The 17,744-nt window shown below is 36.8% G+C and overlaps 1 long non-coding RNA gene and 13 other non-coding genes across 28 annotated transcripts in view; all 14 read right to left on the bottom strand.

Moving 5' to 3' along the window:
* Positions 1 to 29: 29 nt before the first annotated feature.
* The window catches only part of LOC109274563 (uncharacterized), a 61,815-nt gene continuing 44,100 nt past the window's right edge, over positions 30 to 17,744 (bottom strand). For 6 of the 15 annotated variants that reach the window (XR_008417326.1, XR_008417322.1, XR_008417336.1 and 3 more), the window contains 11 exons: positions 15,043 to 15,082; positions 13,884 to 13,957; positions 12,950 to 13,011; positions 11,462 to 11,533; positions 10,657 to 10,739; positions 9,748 to 9,803; positions 8,826 to 8,912; positions 7,824 to 7,910; positions 2,101 to 5,409; positions 931 to 1,013; positions 30 to 80 (listed from right to left, as the gene is read on the bottom strand). This is a non-coding gene — a long non-coding RNA (uncharacterized LOC109274563). Of the gene's footprint in view, positions 81 to 930; positions 1,014 to 2,100; positions 5,410 to 7,823; positions 7,911 to 8,821; positions 8,913 to 9,747; positions 9,804 to 10,656; positions 10,740 to 11,461; positions 11,534 to 12,949; positions 13,012 to 13,883; positions 13,958 to 15,042; positions 15,083 to 17,744 lie in introns of all 15 variants that reach the window. The other 9 variants (XR_008417330.1, XR_008417332.1, XR_008417333.1 and 6 more) reach the window with 9 other exon arrangements.
* On the bottom strand, positions 505 to 576 carry LOC128773326 (small nucleolar RNA SNORD113/SNORD114 family). Its single transcript, XR_008417596.1, has one exon. It is a non-coding gene; the product is annotated as a small nucleolar RNA SNORD113/SNORD114 family (small nucleolar RNA).
* Positions 1,477 to 1,551, bottom strand: LOC128773293 (small nucleolar RNA SNORD113/SNORD114 family). The gene has a single exon (XR_008417568.1). It is a non-coding gene; the product is annotated as a small nucleolar RNA SNORD113/SNORD114 family (small nucleolar RNA).
* On the bottom strand, positions 2,691 to 2,765 carry LOC128773291 (small nucleolar RNA SNORD113/SNORD114 family). Its single transcript, XR_008417566.1, has one exon. It is a non-coding gene; the product is annotated as a small nucleolar RNA SNORD113/SNORD114 family (small nucleolar RNA).
* Positions 3,679 to 3,753, bottom strand: LOC128773283 (small nucleolar RNA SNORD113/SNORD114 family). Its single transcript, XR_008417559.1, has one exon. It is a non-coding gene; the product is annotated as a small nucleolar RNA SNORD113/SNORD114 family (small nucleolar RNA).
* Positions 7,428 to 7,502, bottom strand: LOC128773289 (small nucleolar RNA SNORD113/SNORD114 family). The gene has a single exon (XR_008417564.1). It is a non-coding gene; the product is annotated as a small nucleolar RNA SNORD113/SNORD114 family (small nucleolar RNA).
* On the bottom strand, positions 8,409 to 8,483 carry LOC128773275 (small nucleolar RNA SNORD113/SNORD114 family). Its single transcript, XR_008417551.1, has one exon. It is a non-coding gene; the product is annotated as a small nucleolar RNA SNORD113/SNORD114 family (small nucleolar RNA).
* Positions 9,325 to 9,399, bottom strand: LOC128773274 (small nucleolar RNA SNORD113/SNORD114 family). The gene has a single exon (XR_008417550.1). It is a non-coding gene; the product is annotated as a small nucleolar RNA SNORD113/SNORD114 family (small nucleolar RNA).
* LOC128773295 (small nucleolar RNA SNORD113/SNORD114 family) lies at positions 10,259 to 10,330 on the bottom strand. The gene has a single exon (XR_008417570.1). It is a non-coding gene; the product is annotated as a small nucleolar RNA SNORD113/SNORD114 family (small nucleolar RNA).
* LOC128773278 (small nucleolar RNA SNORD113/SNORD114 family) lies at positions 11,058 to 11,132 on the bottom strand. Its single transcript, XR_008417554.1, has one exon. It is a non-coding gene; the product is annotated as a small nucleolar RNA SNORD113/SNORD114 family (small nucleolar RNA).
* On the bottom strand, positions 12,282 to 12,356 carry LOC128773303 (small nucleolar RNA SNORD113/SNORD114 family). Its single transcript, XR_008417576.1, has one exon. It is a non-coding gene; the product is annotated as a small nucleolar RNA SNORD113/SNORD114 family (small nucleolar RNA).
* Positions 13,508 to 13,582, bottom strand: LOC128773281 (small nucleolar RNA SNORD113/SNORD114 family). The gene has a single exon (XR_008417557.1). It is a non-coding gene; the product is annotated as a small nucleolar RNA SNORD113/SNORD114 family (small nucleolar RNA).
* LOC128773294 (small nucleolar RNA SNORD113/SNORD114 family) lies at positions 14,438 to 14,512 on the bottom strand. The gene has a single exon (XR_008417569.1). It is a non-coding gene; the product is annotated as a small nucleolar RNA SNORD113/SNORD114 family (small nucleolar RNA).
* Positions 16,386 to 16,458, bottom strand: LOC128773315 (small nucleolar RNA SNORD113/SNORD114 family). The gene has a single exon (XR_008417586.1). It is a non-coding gene; the product is annotated as a small nucleolar RNA SNORD113/SNORD114 family (small nucleolar RNA).

The following is a 17,744-nucleotide window of genomic DNA, read 5'->3' as shown; positions in this document are numbered from 1 at the left end:
TCCTAATTAACATGCTACCATGCTATTATTGTCTCTTGACAATCTTTACCATGACAGAAGCTGAAATCTCCTTGGGGCATCTGTTCTGAAGAGTAGCCAGCAGAGAAAATGATAAAAAGACTGAGACATTCTCTCCACTGATTCATTATTTCTAGCCGTCATATACATGGTCATTTGGGTATTTATTTATTAATGGTAACATTTAGATTATTTTCATCTTAACAAATTACACATCAGAGTTCTGACTCAGAGAAGTAATGATTACTTATCATAGTCTATATCAGCCTTAGTCAAAGATGCAGTACACTTAATCCATTTAATATCAATTTCAATTCATATTAGTATTATTTCCCATACTATGCATTTTAAGAATAAACACTACTTGAGTCTCTTCCTCCTTATTTTAACTTATACATTTATTTATTCCTTCATAATAAGATTTTGTGAAATTCACGAACCCAAAGACCAAGAACAAGATCTTTGTATAATCTTGACAAGTGTCTATTGAACCACGTCAAACAGAAGGAATGGACATCAGATATGACTCATTTGCCACCAGTGGTCATCAGTGGTCCACCCTTGACTTTCCCTTTCCTTCCTTCTGTCTTTATTTGTTTATTCCTCGATTCATCAATTCACTGATAACAATAAAATAAATATCTATCTATCACAAATACTCAAGGACAAGAGCCTTAATGTCCCTAATGTCTATCTATAGGATCATTCGCCTCACTGAATATGCCTCCTTCATTAAATATCTTCACTGATACAAATACCTGTTAATCAACAGAACATTTCATATCAAGTCCATATTTATCCTCAAAGCACTGGCTAGGCCTCTTTGAGTATACTTAATACCATTTCACAATGTTACAATGAACACTCTAAACAAACAACCCAAACCAAGAGATAGATTTGACTAGTCCTCACCTTGGTCTACATGCACCAACATAAGGACCACCAGGGGAGCCCCTGTTGACAGCCAAGTGCTTAATCAGTTCACGTGTGTGCACCTGAGGAATAAAAAGCAGAGCACATAACAAGATTGAGAGACGCTCTGTGGATGTGACTATTTTAACTTCACTTAGTCTGTCACTTAGGAATATAGTACGTTAGGGTCATATTTATTATTTTCTCTAAACAAACGAGGCAGTATCAAACCTGACACAGACTAAGAATGAGAATGTTGACTGTGATTTACTGTCTCTATCATTCTTAGCCAAAGAGGTAAGACACTGGAAACACATTTCTTAATAAACTTTAATATTCTCAATAAACGTTAATAATTTTTACAAAGAATAGACATGCTTCGCCCTCTTAATCTCATTTACACTTGCAGATTGATTCTACTTTTAGCCATTTATTACAGTAGAATCAAAAGTCATGAAAATAAACCAATAAAAGGGCCCTGCTCCCCCCCCCAACATCGGTACATAAGACCGCTTCACACAGAAGAGACTTTATTTGGTTTTTTAATTGGGCCTCAGAGTTTCAGACACATCATATTCATCATCCATGACTCATACGCCACCAACTATCATCACTGGTCCAGATCTAGGCTTCTTTTTCTTCATTCTCAGGTATGTAACTTCACTAATTCCTTAATCTATTAATGATAATTTTTAAAACCCTGGGATTCACAAAAATTCAATAATAAAAGCAGTGAATAGTCTACGTCTGCCTATAGGATCATCATCATCAACACTTCACATATGCATTAGCAAATGTTAGAGCCCATATTTATCGGTTCCCGTGTTTAGTGTTTTAAATTATATTTCACACTTTTAACAATACAGTGAATACCTTTTTTAAAGAAAAAAAACTGCTTGGGGCGCCCGGGTGGCTCAGTCCATTGAGCAACTAACTTCGGCTCAGGTCCTGATCTCACAGTTCATGGGTTCGAGCCCCATGTTGGGCTCTGTGCTGACGGCTCGGAGCCTGGAGCCTGCTTCGGATTCTGTCTCCCTCTCTCTCTGCCCCTCCCCCGCTCGTGCTCTGTCTCTCTCTCAAAAATAGTAAATATTTAAAAAAAAAATTTTAATAAATAAATAGAAATTAAAAACTGCTTAAACAAATACAAGAACTGTAACCTTTACTCACATTCATCCCCATGGCCCAAACACACAGGAAATCACAGACCTTTTGACCGTAGAAAATCTGAATCAGCTGGAATGTGTTGATTCTGAGGAGTGTAACCCAGAGCAGACAATTAAAAACTGAAACTTCTCTACTAGTCTTATTTTCCTCATTTCATCTTTCCAGCTGCCTGGGTATTATTTTTTAACGACGTGTATACATATGAAATTATAAGCAAATACATCACAAAATTAACACCCGCAACCTGAGAATGACCCAGGCTTACAAACTTGAACATTGCTTCTCAGTATCAGCATCTACATGCTAACATCTAAGAGCTAACACCTTTGGTCCGTTTATTTCTCGGCCTGCATCAGGTTCCTTGCTTTGTATTAACAGAATTCCTTGCCTCACCAAATATATTCACAGGGGGTAAGTCTTTGTCCTCTATTTATTTACAGATTTTTTTTATTGGTTCTGTCACTGATCCATTTAGGTTAATAATGTAGAAACCCATGAATCCAAAATGACAAGAACCATTTCTTTGCATATTCCTAACATCGAACCGTAGGATCATCTGAAAAAAGAGGAAATAGGCTAGATTTCCCTTTGTGTTGGACCTCAGACTTCCAGACACGTAGCATTCATCGTGTAGGACTCCTACGCCACCAGCTGTCATCATCGGTCCGGGACTGGTCCACTTTGTCCTTTTCACCTCCATTTGTTCCTATGTTACTTCACCAATCTATTCATAGTAACTAAATAAGTAGCTATGAATCTCAAAGAGCGAGGACAAAAGCCTTCAGTAGTTCTATCATTTTTCTTGAGAATCAGTGCCTAATTAAATACACTTCTTCTTCATTAACCACCCTCATTGCGGTAATGGTGGGTTGATCAACATAATGGCTCATACAGCTTCGACTTTGTCACTGGGCCATAGTTGGCCTTTTCTCTTACATTAAAGACTTTGTAAACAATTCCAGTGACACCCTGAACAAACCCTCCAAACCAAGACAAGAAATTTGATGATTACGCACGTTGGACTTCAGGCTCCCACACAAGAGGCTACCCTGGAGTGCCTAAAACATGATGGACGCTTAAATCGGCGCAGGTGTTTTCTTTCTGAGAAGCACAAAGCAAAGTAGGTATAAACAAGACTGAAACATGATGTCCACCGTTCTGCACATTCCACTTTACATCGAGTCAATCGTTTGGAAATACACTAATTTAGAATAATGTTTATTATTTTTTTATTAAAAAAGTGAGTAACCTCCTACTTGCTATAGACCCAGAATGAGAACTTCTCTATCACTGTTCACTAAAGAGGTGAGCCACGTGAACCATTCATTCTCCTTAATGGGATTCAGTATATTCAATACATTTGAATAGTTTCTATTGCCTCACCACGTATACTGAGTGCATATGTTCCACGCTCCTCATTTTGGCTTATTAATATTTGTACCTTGATTCTTGAATTGATCCATTGATAGTGAAACAATCAAAATTCAAGAAAACAGTCTAAGAAAACAGTCCCTTTATATTCCTAACATCAGTCCATAGAAGAATTTCAAGCGGAGGTAAGAGACTGTATTTCCTTTCCTGTTGGACCTCAGAGTTCCAGACACGTAGTATTCATCGTCCATGACTCCTACGCCACCAGCCGTCATCACTGGTCCATATCTCAGTCTCTTCCTCTTCATTTTCTGGATGTTATTTCATTAATGGCTGAATTCACTAATATTAATTTTTAAAACCCTAAGATTCACCACAAAAATGAATAAGGGACCTTGAATATTCCATATCTGCCCATAGATTCATCTATCATATTGATATCTCTCTCTCTCATTCATTAGTCTTAGTCTATCATAAATGGGTTCATAAACATAATACTTGGTAATACTTCCATATTCATCATCGGCCATGGCTAGCCTTTTGAATTCTATTCATTCTATCAACAATACAGTAAATACCCCCATTTTTAAAGCCTGTCACATGAAAACATGAACTCGACTACTCACGTTGGGCTATGCACACCTGGAACACAGGTGCAACCACAGGGACTGTGACCATGGAAGAATTCTTCGACCAGCTTGCGTATGTCCATCCTGGGGAATACAAAACAGAGTATGTGAAATATGAGACCTGATCTGAAACGATTCTTCTTTTCCACATTTCATTCATCCTATCATTTAGATATTTATTAATTTTCTTTCTGTTAACCAAAGGAACAACCTCAGATTCGAGACTGACCTAAAAACTGAAACTCTTACGTACGAGTTTTTATGACCCTTGGTCAAAGAGGTGACACTGTTGATACGTTTATTCCTTAAGGGGCATCAGTGTTTTCAATCTGTAGTAACAATTCTTGCCTTACCACATACATTTACAGCTGGACAATGCTTCACTCTCTTTTTCTTTATCTATTTGTTTATATTTCACTAGTGGTTCTATTATTGATCCACTTATAATAATAAATCTAAATTGATAAAAACCAGAAAAGAACATGATCTTTGTATATTTCTAGTACGTGTCTACAGGAGCACGTCCAAAAGGGGGATCTGACTAATTATGTCTTGTGTTGGACCTTAGTACTCCAGGCACATATTATTTACCATCCATATGCACGTGCCACCAGTTGCCATCAGTGGCTCTGGTTTGGATGTCTTTTTCTTCATTCACGTCTGCAATGCTATCAAATAAATCATTAAGCCGTTAATAATAATAAAATAAACACGTGATTCCCCAAATCCAAGAAGATCCTTCCCAATGTCTAAAATCTCTCCATAGCACCGGGGCGCCTGGGTGGCTCCGTCGGTTAAGCATCTGACTTTGGCTCAAGTCACGATCTCACAGTTTGTGAGTTTGAGCCCCGCATCGGGCTCTGTGCTGACAGCTCAGAGCCTGGAGCTGGCTTCGGATTCTGTGTCTTCCTCTCTCTGCCCTCCCTCCCTTGCACACGTGCTCGCTCTCTCTCTCTCTCTCTTTCTCAAAAATAAGTAAAACATTAAAAATTTTTAAAAATAAAATAAAATCTCTCTGTAGGGTCATTTCCCACATAGACTGATTCTATTTCATTAATTTCATTAATGGGCCTCTATGTTGCACTTCACTGATGAATCAATATCATGTTTTGTATCATATTTCTCACTGGGACATAGTTAACTTCTTCTAATTATGTTCCATACCTTTTAATAATTCAATGTATACCTTTTAACAAATGGCCCAATCTAAGATGACTTCTTTGACCGGTACGCACCTTGGTCTCTCTCCAACACTGAAGTAACATGTCAATCTTGATCAGAGCAGAAGCTAAAATCAGCCTGGGGTTCCATTCTGAATAGTACCAAGTAGAAAAGGCGATAACAAGATTAAGACATTCTTTCCATTGATCCATACTTCCACCATTCATATAGGTAGTCATTTAGTTATTTATCAACGTATGGTAACATTTCTTTCCCCTTCTTTTTTTTTTTTTTTTTTTTTTAACGTTTATTTATTTTTGAGACAGAGAGAGACAGAGCATGAACGGGGGAGGGTCAGAGAGAGGGAGACACAGAATCTGAAACAGGCTCCAGCCTCTGAGCTGTCGGCACAGAGCCTGACGCGGGGCTTGAACTCACGGACCGCAAGATTATGACCTGAGCCGAAGTCGGCCGCTCAACCGACTGAGCCACCCAGGCGCCCCTCTTTTTCCTTCTATAAAATAAACATCAAATGTCTAAGTTTCTCAGTTTAATAATCGACTTTTCTTATAAAGGTCTCGCTTCTTAATTTAGGTAAAATTAGCTATTGAAAGTTACCAAACCATGAGGCACCTGGGTGGCTCAGTGGTTAAGCATCTGACTCTTGATTTTGGCTCAGGTCAAGATCTCACAGTTCATGAGATTGAGCCCCATGCCATCGGCATGGAACCTACTCGGGATTCTCTCCCTCTCTCTGCCCTTCCCTTGCTCACGCTCTCTTTTTCTCTCAAAATAAATAATCTTTTAAAATGATAATAATAATAAAAAATAAAGTTAACAAAACAGCAGCACTTAGTATTTTCACAATATCGTGCAACCACCAACCACCTCTACCTAGTTTCAAAATACTTTCATGACTCCAAAATAAAATACCATATGCGTTAAGCAGTCTCTCCCTACTCCCCTGGGTCCCAGCCCCTGGCAACCACCAATCCTTATTCTCTCCCTGTGGATTCATGTGTTTGGGATATTTCATATAAGTGGAGTCGTGCACGACGTGACCCTCTCTGTCTGCCTTCTATCACTTAGCGTAATGTTTTCAAGGTATATCTGCATCACGGCATTGAAATTGTTTTTTATTTGAGTATAGTTGACACGCAACTTTACATTCGTTTCAGGGGCAGAACACGTGATCCAATTTCTTTCTACCTCACGCTGTGCTCACCCCAAGTGTAGCTACCACACAAAACTACTACGGTATCATCGACTATATTCCTTTTATTCCCATGACTCCATAATTAACTATCACTGATCACTGTCTATGTCATCCTTAGTCAGAAATATAAAATAGGGGCGCCCGCGTGGCTCAGTCGGTGAAGCATCCGATTCTCGATTTCAGCTCAGGTCATGAACTCACGATTCCTGAGATCGAGCCCCAGAGTCGGGCTCTGCACTGACAATGGTGGAGCCTGCTTGGGATTCGCTCTCTCCCTCTCTCTCTGCCCTGCCCCAACTCGTGCTTTCTCTCTCTTTCTCTAAATAAATTAATTAATTAATTAATTAATTAAATACACTGAATCCATTTATTATCCATTCTAACTTACAGTAGTATTATTTCTATCACTAAATTCTACTCCTGAAACATATTACACTGTATGTTAACTAGCTAGAATTTAAATAAAAATTTGAGGGCCACCTGGGTGGCTCAGTCGGTTGGGCATCTGACTTTTGAATTCGGCTAAGGTCATGATCTCATGATTCATGAGTTCAAGCCCTGCATCAGGCCCCACCTGCCTGGGATTCTCTCTCTGTCCCTCCCCTGCTCACTCATGCGTGCTCTTTCTCTCTCCCTCTCTTCCTCTCTCTCTCTTTCTCTCTCTCTCTCCCCCTCTCTCAAAATAAACAAACATAAATAATAATAAATAAATAAATATTTGAAGAAAAACTACTATTTCTCCCACAACTTGTTTTAATAATGAACAATACTTAACCTTCTTCATCTTTATTCATTCATATATACATTTGTATAAAATGTTTATTTATTATAAAATTTATATTTTGTAATATTTCTAGAAACTCATGAATAAGAACAAAGTTGTTGTATGTCCCTGACATCTGTCTATAGGAACACTTTGAGCAGAGGAAACTGACTAGATATTTTTGTGTTGGATGGACCTCAGACTTCCAGACACGTAGCAGTCATCGTATGTGACTCATACGCCACCAGCTGTCATCATGGGTCCACACTCAGGTCTCCTTTTCTTCATTCTCGTTTGCATTTGCTTGATGTCAATTTATTAAGCCATTAGTAATAATAAAACGAGTATCTGGGAATCACAAAACTCAAGGACAAGATCCTTAAGTATCCCTAGCATCTGCCTATTGAATCTTTACAGTTATTTCACTAATGATCCTCATTGTGGACAATATTGATTAGTTAACATGTTTCATGACAATGCCATATTTGCCATTGAGCTGTGTTTGGACTTCCTCAAATTTTTAATATGATACTGAATATCCTGTACAAACCACCTAAACTAGGAGGAGAATCTGACTGTCACTCACATTGGTCTCCATCCTCTTACACGCAAGGGGCATCCATGGAGCATCCGATCACGGCCAAACACCCAAGTGAGTTCAAGTGCATCCATGCTGAGGAATAATACAAAGCAGAACAGAAAACAACGAGACTGAGATACTCTCTATCGACCCACACATCCTATCTACATTCAGTGAGTCCTTTAGGAATACAGTGAATTGGGATCGTATTTGTTCTTTTTCTCTTAAAAAATGAACAATATCAAGTCTAACACTAACACAGAATAGGAACTTTGGCTGTTCTTCGTGGTCTCTGTATCATTCTTAGCCAAAGAGTAAGACATGTGAACCACTTACGTTTTCTCAATGAACTGCAGTGTTTTCTGTATATGTTAATGGCTTTTATCGCCTCACCATGTATATTAAGAGCAAACTTGCTTCACTCTCTTCATTTCAACTTATTTATACTTGTATACTGATTACCTCTTTGGGCTATTTTGTACAGCAAAATCAAAACTCATAAACACAAAACAAGGAAATTATTCTTTTCTTTTCCTAATATTTGTCTATGATATCATGGCAAAAAGAGGCAAGAGATGATCTTTCTTTTTATTGGACCTCAGAGTTTCAGACACATAATATTCATCATCCATGACTCATACGCCACCAACTATCATCATTGGTCCAGATCTGGGCCTCCTTCCTCCTCATTCTCATCTGCATAAGGTAACTGACCAATTCATGAATTCACTAATATTAACTCTTAAAACGCCATGATTCACAAACACCCAAGGATAAGAGCAATGAATATTCTATAGCTGCCTGTAGGGTCATCTGCCACATTGATATATCTATTTGGTGAATGATCATCAAAGTTCCATATGCGGACTAATACTTATCACGCAGCAGATAAACCCCATATTTATCATGCATGATGGCTGGCATTTCTTATTATATCTCACACTTTTAATAATACAGTGAGTACCTGAAAATAAATTCTCAAAGACATGAACTTTAACTCTTACTCACGTTGGCCTCTATGCTCATTAGACAAGGCACCCACAGAGCTCGTGACCATGAAAGATGCTTCAACCCAACTTCACGCATGTACCTATTCTGAGGAGTACAGAGCAAAGAAGATGATAAAGGAAATTGAGGACTTCTCTAAACGGTCCTGATTTCCTCATTTCATTTACTCATTCATAAAGGTATTTCTTACTTTTCCTAATTTATACACATATAACAAACATAAATATAAATGTAATGTTATGATCCTTAGAAAAAGGGGTAACACCCTTGATCCGTTTATCTCTTAACCTCTATCCGTTTCTTCAGTTTACATTAATAGTAGTTCCTGCCTCACTACATATATATCCATGGTTGATAAGACTTCTTCCATGGTTTTATTTAGTTATAGATTTATTTATTGGTTCTATCATTGATCCATTCATTTATATTAATAATACAGAAATTCACGGATCCGTGATTACTAGAGCAATAACCTTGTATATTCCTAACATCAATCGTGTTGGACCTCAGACTTCCAGACACGTAGCAGTCATCGTATATGACTCATACGCCACCAGCTGTCATCATTGGTCCACGCTTGGATCCCTTCTTCTTTATTCGCATATACATTTTTTAAAAATTAACTCATCAGTTCACTAAGGTAATTAAGTAACTAACTATGAATCACAAAAGCCCAAGGACAAGGGCCTTCGGTATCCCTATCATTTTTCTGTAGAATCATTGCCTCGTTAAAATGCCTCCCATTAATCATCCTCATTGTTGTACAAGTAGATTAATCAACATCATGTTTCATAAACTTCCAATTTCATGACTGGGTCATGACTGGTCTTTTCTCTTATATTGAATACTTGTTTTTAAATATTACAGAGAATCCCCTAAAGAAACCACCCAAAGTGAGATGAAAACATTGACTATTACTCACGTTGGTTTCCATGTTCCTACAGCCATACTATTTAAACCACCTTGGCTGTGTCCATTCTAAAAAGTAGAAAGCAGAGTAGATAATAACATGATTGATACATTTTCTCTATTGATCCTTGTGTCTACAGTTCATTACCCAGTAATTAAGCTGTATATTAATTTGGGGTAATATGCATTTTACTTTTTATCGAGAAAAACACTGAGCTTTCCATTAACCCAGAACAAGAATATTGGCCATTGTTTATATTATCTATAACATTGTTATCTAGAGGTAACACCTTGAACTATTTCTCTCTGATTCTTGCCTTACGACATTTTTCATAACTGTACAATGCTTCACCCCTTCATCTGCTTTTATATATATTTGTATATTGATCTTTTTGTTGATTCACTTACTACAATAGAATCAAAATTCATGAACATAAGGACCCCCAAACGAGATCTTTGTGAAATCCTAAAATTGTCTATAGGATCATTTCCAACAGAGATAATCAACTAGATTTCGTTTTACGCTGGACCTCAGAGTTCCAGACACGTAATCATCAACTGTGAGTCATACGCCACCAGCCATCATCATTGGTCCACCCTTGGCCTTTTTTTCCAATTTTATCTACCTTTGTTTATTAATTAATTCATCAAATAATAAATAATAAAATAAATACCTATACGTAAAAAAAAGAAAAAAAAAAAACCCTAGACTACAGGCCTTGAATAGTCCTACATCTGTCCATACAATCATTTACTATATCAATATATGTTCTTGATTAATCACCCTCAAAGTTTCATATGGGGATTAATCAATATAATGCAATGCAATATCAATTCCATATTTATCAATGGACCATGGGTGGCTTTATTTCATTATATTTCATAACTTTCAAATACAAAGTATATACCCATAAAAACTCACATTTCTATACACCAAACACACAGAGACAAGCAGACGCCTTGCGACCATGGAAGAATCCTTAAATTAGCTCCAGGGCATCCACTCTGAGAAGTGCAAAACACAGAAGGTGATATAAAAAACAAACAAACAAACAAACAAAAAAACCTTAGACCTTATTTTCTTTGGCTTTGCATTCCACGTTTCATTTACTCAACCACATAGGTATTTCTTAACTTACATATTTTACAACCCTTTCCTTATTCATGTTTATTTGTATTTGATTATTGATTCTTTCACTTCTCTATACTAAAAGAATTAAAAATCCACGAATACAAAGAACAAGAACATGATCCTTGTCTGTTACTAACACCTGTCAATATGGTCCCTTGCAACAGAGAAAAGAGACTAGATTTCTTATTTTTTTGGACCTCAGAGTTCCCGACACGTAGTATTCATCATCCATGACTCCTACGCCACCAGTGGTCATCATTGGTCCAGAACTGGCCCTCTTTTTCTTCACTCGCTTCTACATTTATCAGTGATTATCAATAAATCAATAAGTATAAAATATCTATGAATCAAAAACACTTGAAAATAAGACCCCCAAGTATCCCTAACATCTGTCCATAGAATCACTACCACCTCCTTGAATATATATTTTATCAATCATCTACCCTGTTGCAAACACTGGTTAATCAATATAATGTCTCATGTCAATTTCATATTTATCACGGGGCTGGCCTTTTTTATATATTTAAATATTTTTAATATTACAGTCAACATGCTAAACAAATCAGCAAAAATAAGATAAGAACTTTGTACTCACGCTGGTCTCCATCTCCTACATATAGAGCCTGTAACCGTGGCAGATGGCTTTCATCACCTTGGTGTGCCCACTCTGAGAAGTACAAAGCAGACAGAACAGAAAAACAAACCAAAAAAAAAACAACTGAGACACAATCTCTCCACCTCTCTATGCAATCCTTGCATTTAACCTCTTATTTAGTGAGTAATTTAGGTATTAATTATTTGGTGGTAATATGTATTAATATTTCTCTTAAGAAAGTGAATATCGGGGGTGCCTGGGTGGCTCAGTCAGTTGGGCGGCCGACTTCGGCTCGGGTCACGATCTCACACTCGTGAGTTCAAGCTCCGCGTGGGCTCTGACGGCTCAGAGCCTGGATCCTGCTCCGGATCCTCTGTCTCCCTGTCTCTCTGCCCCTCCCCCACTCACACTCTGTCTCTCAAAAATAAATAAACATTAAAAAAAAAAAAAAAAAGAAGGCGAACGTCAAATTTTCCACTGAGCCAGAACAGGAACAATGATGGTTACTTGTACTTCCTGTATAATCATTAGCCGAAGAAGTAACACCTTTGAACCATGTCTTCTTAAGCAGCTCAGTGTTTTCAACATATATTAATAGATTCTCTTACTTCATGACACATTTTCATAATTCGCCAGTGTTTTACTTATTCGTATTTATTTCTATTTGTTTATTGGCTAGTTATAATTTTAATATAGCCCATAATAATAACAGAACCAGAATCCGTGTGCACAGAGGCCAAGAACATGATCCTTGTATATTCTTAACATCTGCCTATAGGATCATTTCCAAAAGAGGCAGTAGACTCGATTTCCCTCTGCGTTGGACCTCAGAGTTCCAGACACGTATCATTCATCATGCGTGATTCATACGGCACCAGCCTCATCATTCGATCCAAGCTTGGGCCTCTTTTTCTTCATCGCCATCAATATTTATTAACTAATTTACCAATTCCCTGGTGATAATAAAACAGATACCTATGAATTAAAAAAATAGGGGCGCCTGGGTGGCGCAGTCGGTTAAGCGTCCGACTTCAGCCAGGTCACGATCTCGCGGTCCGTGAGTTCGAGCCCCGCGTCAGGCTCTGGGCTGATGGCTCGGAGCCTGGAGCCTGTTTCCGATTCTGTGTCTCCCTCTCTCTCTGCCCCTCCCCCGTTCATGCTCTGTCTCTCTCTGTCCCAAAAATAAATAAAAAATGTTGAATTAAAAAAATAAATAAAAAGAACTAAATGTCCCTTCCATCCGCCCTATACAATCAACTGTCCTTCCATCCGCCTATACAGTCACTTACCACATCAGTATATTTCTTATATTAATTATCTTCAATGTGTCGTACATGGTTTATCAACACAATGTCTCATATAATAGCATATATATACCCAATATCATGGGGCCTCAGTTGGCTTTCTCTGCTCATACAAAATACATCTTATTAAGGCACTTTTTAAAAAGTAACCATTCAAACTAAAACCCCTGTAACCATTACTCACATTAGTGTCTGTGTTCCTGACAATGGAGGCAGCCACAGAGAATCAGCTTAACTGCATCCATTCTGAGGAGTACAAAGCAGGAGAAATGATTTTAAAAATTGAGACAGTCTCTCCATTCAGCCTTGTTTCACACTTCATTCACTCATTCGTTTGATTATTATTTTTTCATCATATTTACACATTCTCCCCTTAACAAAATGAACAACCTCACCCATGAGACTGGTCTGTAACAACAAAAGTGACCGTGATTAATCAGTGCCTGTATGATCCCTGCACAGAGGTAACCCAGTTGGTCCATTAATTCTTAATGGACTTCTGTGATTTCAATTCATATTAATAGTATTTCTTGCCTCGCCGCATTTTTTTTTGGAGTTTAACAATGCTTCTTCTTTTTATATTTACTGATTTATATATTTCTTTATGGTTCTATCATTGATCCATTTATAAATATGAAATCAAAACTATGTACATGTAGGAAAAGAACGAAATCCTGTGTACTCCTTACATCTGTCCACGGAAGTATTTCCAACAGAAGGAACACACTATATTTCTTATTGGTTGGACCTCAGAGTTTCAGACACGTAATATTCATCATCCGTGATTCATACGCCACCAGTGGTCATCATGGGTCCAGAACTGGCCCTCTTCTTCTCCACTCGTTTCCACATTTGCTTATTGATTAATTCCTCATTTCATTAATAATTAAGTAAATAACTCTGAATCGCAAAACCTTAAGAATAATAGTCTTAAGTATCTGGAATATCTACCTACAGGATCATTTACCACATTGATGATATCTCTCATTAATCATTCTGAATTTTGCCATCGTCAACACACTGCTCGTGGCAATGCCGTATTTACACTAGTCCACGGTTGGCCTTCTTGGATCTTTAAAAGCCTCTCAGACCAAGACCAAGACTTTGACGATACTCACACTGGTCTCTATGCTCCTAGGCAACAAACAGCTCATGACCATGGAGATGCTTCAACTGGCCTGGCACATCCATTCTGAGAGTACAAAAACAGATGATAAAAAGACTGAAATATTCTCTCCATCCATTATCCTTATATGCCTCCTTGCATTTAACTTGTCATTTAGATATGTATTAAACTGTGATGCTTTCTTTCTTGAGATAACGAACAACGTTGAACAAGGCCCTGACCAAACAAGAAAATGGGCTATTATTTACACCGTGCATATATTAACCTTAGCCAAAGAGATAATACCTTTAGGACATTTATTTCTTAATGGAATTCAGTGTTTTCAATATATAAATATTATTGCTGATGTTGCCATATATTTTCATAACTGGACAAGGCTTCACTTTCTTGCTTTATTTATAGACTCGTTTGATTCTTTTTGTTGATCCCTTCACAATAATAGAATCAAACTCCATGAACACACAAAGAACAAGAACCTTAAATATTCTTAACATCTGTCCATTGGATCATTTCCAATAGAAGGTATAGACCAGATTTCGTATCGTGCTGGACCTCAGAGTTCCAGTTACATAGTACCCATCATCCAGGACTCATACTCCACCAATCATCATCATTGGTCCAGGATTGGCCTTCACTATGTTCAGTCATATGTACATGTCTAAATGATTAATTCATCAATTCCCTAGTAATAATAAAATGCCCAAAGGTCATGTAAACTTGAGACAAGATCCTTGAATATCTCTAACATTTCTGTATAGAATTACATCCCCCCGACCTCCCTGATATATATCTTTCACTAGTTGTCCACAATGTTTCCTGTATAGATTAATATGATACATCATATTAACCCCATTTTACTATTTCACTGTGACCAAACTATGCCTCTGTAAATAAAGGGAGTTTTAAATCAACTGTGACTCAAAATTCAAATTGAATAATACGTTTTCCATTCATTAATTGAATAATTAACTGTGAAAATGAATAAAATCGTTTTGCTTTCTTCTCAATTGACCACAGATGTGCTGAACTGGCCCACACATGACCTTCATTCATTTTATTAGTATATGTAGCCATTTATTCCCTTTCAATAACTGAGTTAACACCCATGACAAACCACCAAACCAAAAGCAATTACCTTGACTGTTACTTACATGTTTCTATACTCCATAATCGACTCATCGTTCATCCATTCTGTAGAGTATAAAGCAAATATGAAAATAAAAAGGTTCAATTATGTAGATGATAGGTGGACCGATAGATACAGAACAGTCTAGATTCCAATATTTTAATTGAGTTCAAGTCAACAATAAATGATTAGAAATAAACCTTAGTGCTCATTATGTATTAAAACTCTGAATTGCATATTTATTGCTTGATTGATTCAAGCATTAAATTTAACTGATATAATGAATGCCTCGGAAACCAACACCAGTTAAAAATAATAAGAACCACGACAACCACTCCTATCTGTTTCTACGCCCCCTACTCAGCTAGGCAAGAGCTATATCTTTCTTCTAAATGAATCTTGCTTGGAAAGAACTATATTAATCTGAATCCTAGATTCAGGCACATTCTCAGCAATTGCCCACGCTTGTCCCACCTTTCTATAGGTATGTATTAACATAGTCACATATGGAGTCACTTATCTTGTGCTGTTTTAAAGAAATTGCACCAAGCCACAAAAAGAAAATCAATCTAAGCATATTCACCATTCCCAAAACTTAAGAGCATAAGTCTTATTTTCTTTATCTGGAGAGCAGTTTGGTAGAACTGGATTAATCACTCTCCTTGTTCCAGAACACATGCTACTCATGGTCCATGTTTTGTCTTCTTTCAAATAATTGATGAATATATTTACTTGTTCTTTTATTCATTTTTAATAATATCATTAATATTTGTGAATCCACAGAAACAAGACAATATTAATGCCTGTCCATATGCTCCTTAGGCACAGAAAAAAGATCAGATGATTTTTTTCCTGTTTTTTTTTTTAAATTAAAAACATAGTGAAGATCGTTGGATTAATTGTAACTGGCCATGTGACACATTCTCAACAAAAGTCCATGTGTAAGCCCTCTTTCAATTACGTAGTTATTTAATTGATAATTAATTTTAAGTAAATGTTTTGCTCTTCTCTTAGTAAAACAAAAAACAACAAGCCAACCCAGCAAAACAACATGGGTTCTTACATCCATTTATCTAAATTCTCTTTACCCAAAAGGGTCAGCTTTAATCCATTTATTTTACTGGAACGCAGTGCTTCAGAAATTTATTAACATTGATTTTTATATTATATATATTACATTACATACTCTCATATTTGGACCAGAAATAACCCATTTTGTCTTTATTCATTTATTTGTTTCTTGATTTATTCATGCATTGATTTACTGAAAATACAATACTTAAAAGCCCAAGAGCAAACTCCTGAGTATTTTTAACTCCTAGAATAAACTCATTTCCCATAGAGACCAAAGAGAGGAATCTTCTTGTAATGGACCTCAGAGTTATAGGGTTTAATCAAAATCCTTGATTTCAGACACCCCAGGGTACTCATCATTGATCCATTTTTTTCTTCATTTATACCTTCGTTTATTGATCCATTCATTGATCCATCAACATTGATTCATCAACAGTAATAAAATCAATGTCCATGACTTTAAAAAAAAAAAAAAAAAAACAAGAACAAGATCCTTGGATATGACCAAGGTCTATTTACAGACTCTTCTCCCATAAACTAAAAATATCCTTAGTAGTGGCCCTCAGTGAGGTATGTATGGATCAGTTAACATCCTTGCGTCCTATTCCAACCATCTGCCATCTTTCTGTGTACTCCTTCACTAAGGAGCTACCCAATAGCACTTTGCATCAGAATACGAATGTGCTATGTTGCATTCTCTAATATGGTCATTATAAGCCACATGTAGCTACTGAGTACTTGAAATGGGGCTAGTGCAACTGAAGAGCTGAATTTAAAATTCACTGGACTTTAATTATTTTAGATTTAAATAGCCACATGTGGCTCGGGACAACCACGTTCAACAGTGCAGTCTTAGATTTTAGTACTGGATACAAGTTGAAGCCAGATGCAGTGCAAAAATAAGATGGATTATGAATCTACTTTGAAAATGAATAAAATGTCTTCTTATTTTTAACCCCAATTGTGTTGAATCAGATTAATCATAATCTTCGCTTCATAGCACATTCATATCACTGATTTCTCTATGACTTCATTTAAATAATTCAGTGAACACTAATGAAAAATTCACCCCAATTGACAAGATCTTTTGCCTCTTCTTTACTTTAGTCATTAGGTTCCTTACCCAGAAAGATAACAGCCAAGATCTTCATCAGTAGAGACTGGTTAAATCAGCCATGGTCTCCACTCTGGAGTCAAGTGTCAATATTCGAAAGAATGAACAGTCCAGATTTAGATTGATTTAAAGGACAACAGTTGTGTGGTACAAAATTAATCAGGAAGCTGATTCACTTCTCACTGTCATCACTGATCCAAGAACATCACTCCTTTTTAATTTGCTGATTTAACTATAAATTTTAAATAATACAATGAACACTGTTGAGTTCAACACATAAAAATAAAAACTATTGCACATATCTGTCTACACACCCCTTATCCATATAGGCAAGAGCCTAGACAATCCTTTTTTTGAAGAACTCAATTTGTGTAGAAATAGATGACATTAAATTTGTGACTCATGGCATATTGTCACCAAGATCTATGCTTTCACCCTACTCATGTTAATTCAATTGTTCATTGTTCTATTTATTCATTTATGGAATGCCTTGTGGAATAGTTGATCATACATTCAAGGATACTAACACACACACCTAT

Source organism: Panthera pardus, unplaced genomic scaffold (genome assembly GCF_024362965.1).
Source record: "Panthera pardus isolate Hobbes unplaced genomic scaffold, ASM2436296v1 HiC_scaffold_24, whole genome shotgun sequence".
NCBI lineage: Eukaryota > Metazoa > Chordata > Mammalia > Carnivora > Felidae > Panthera > Panthera pardus.
Note: the sequence above shows the minus strand (reverse complement) of the source record. Positions and strands in the feature narration are given on the sequence as shown.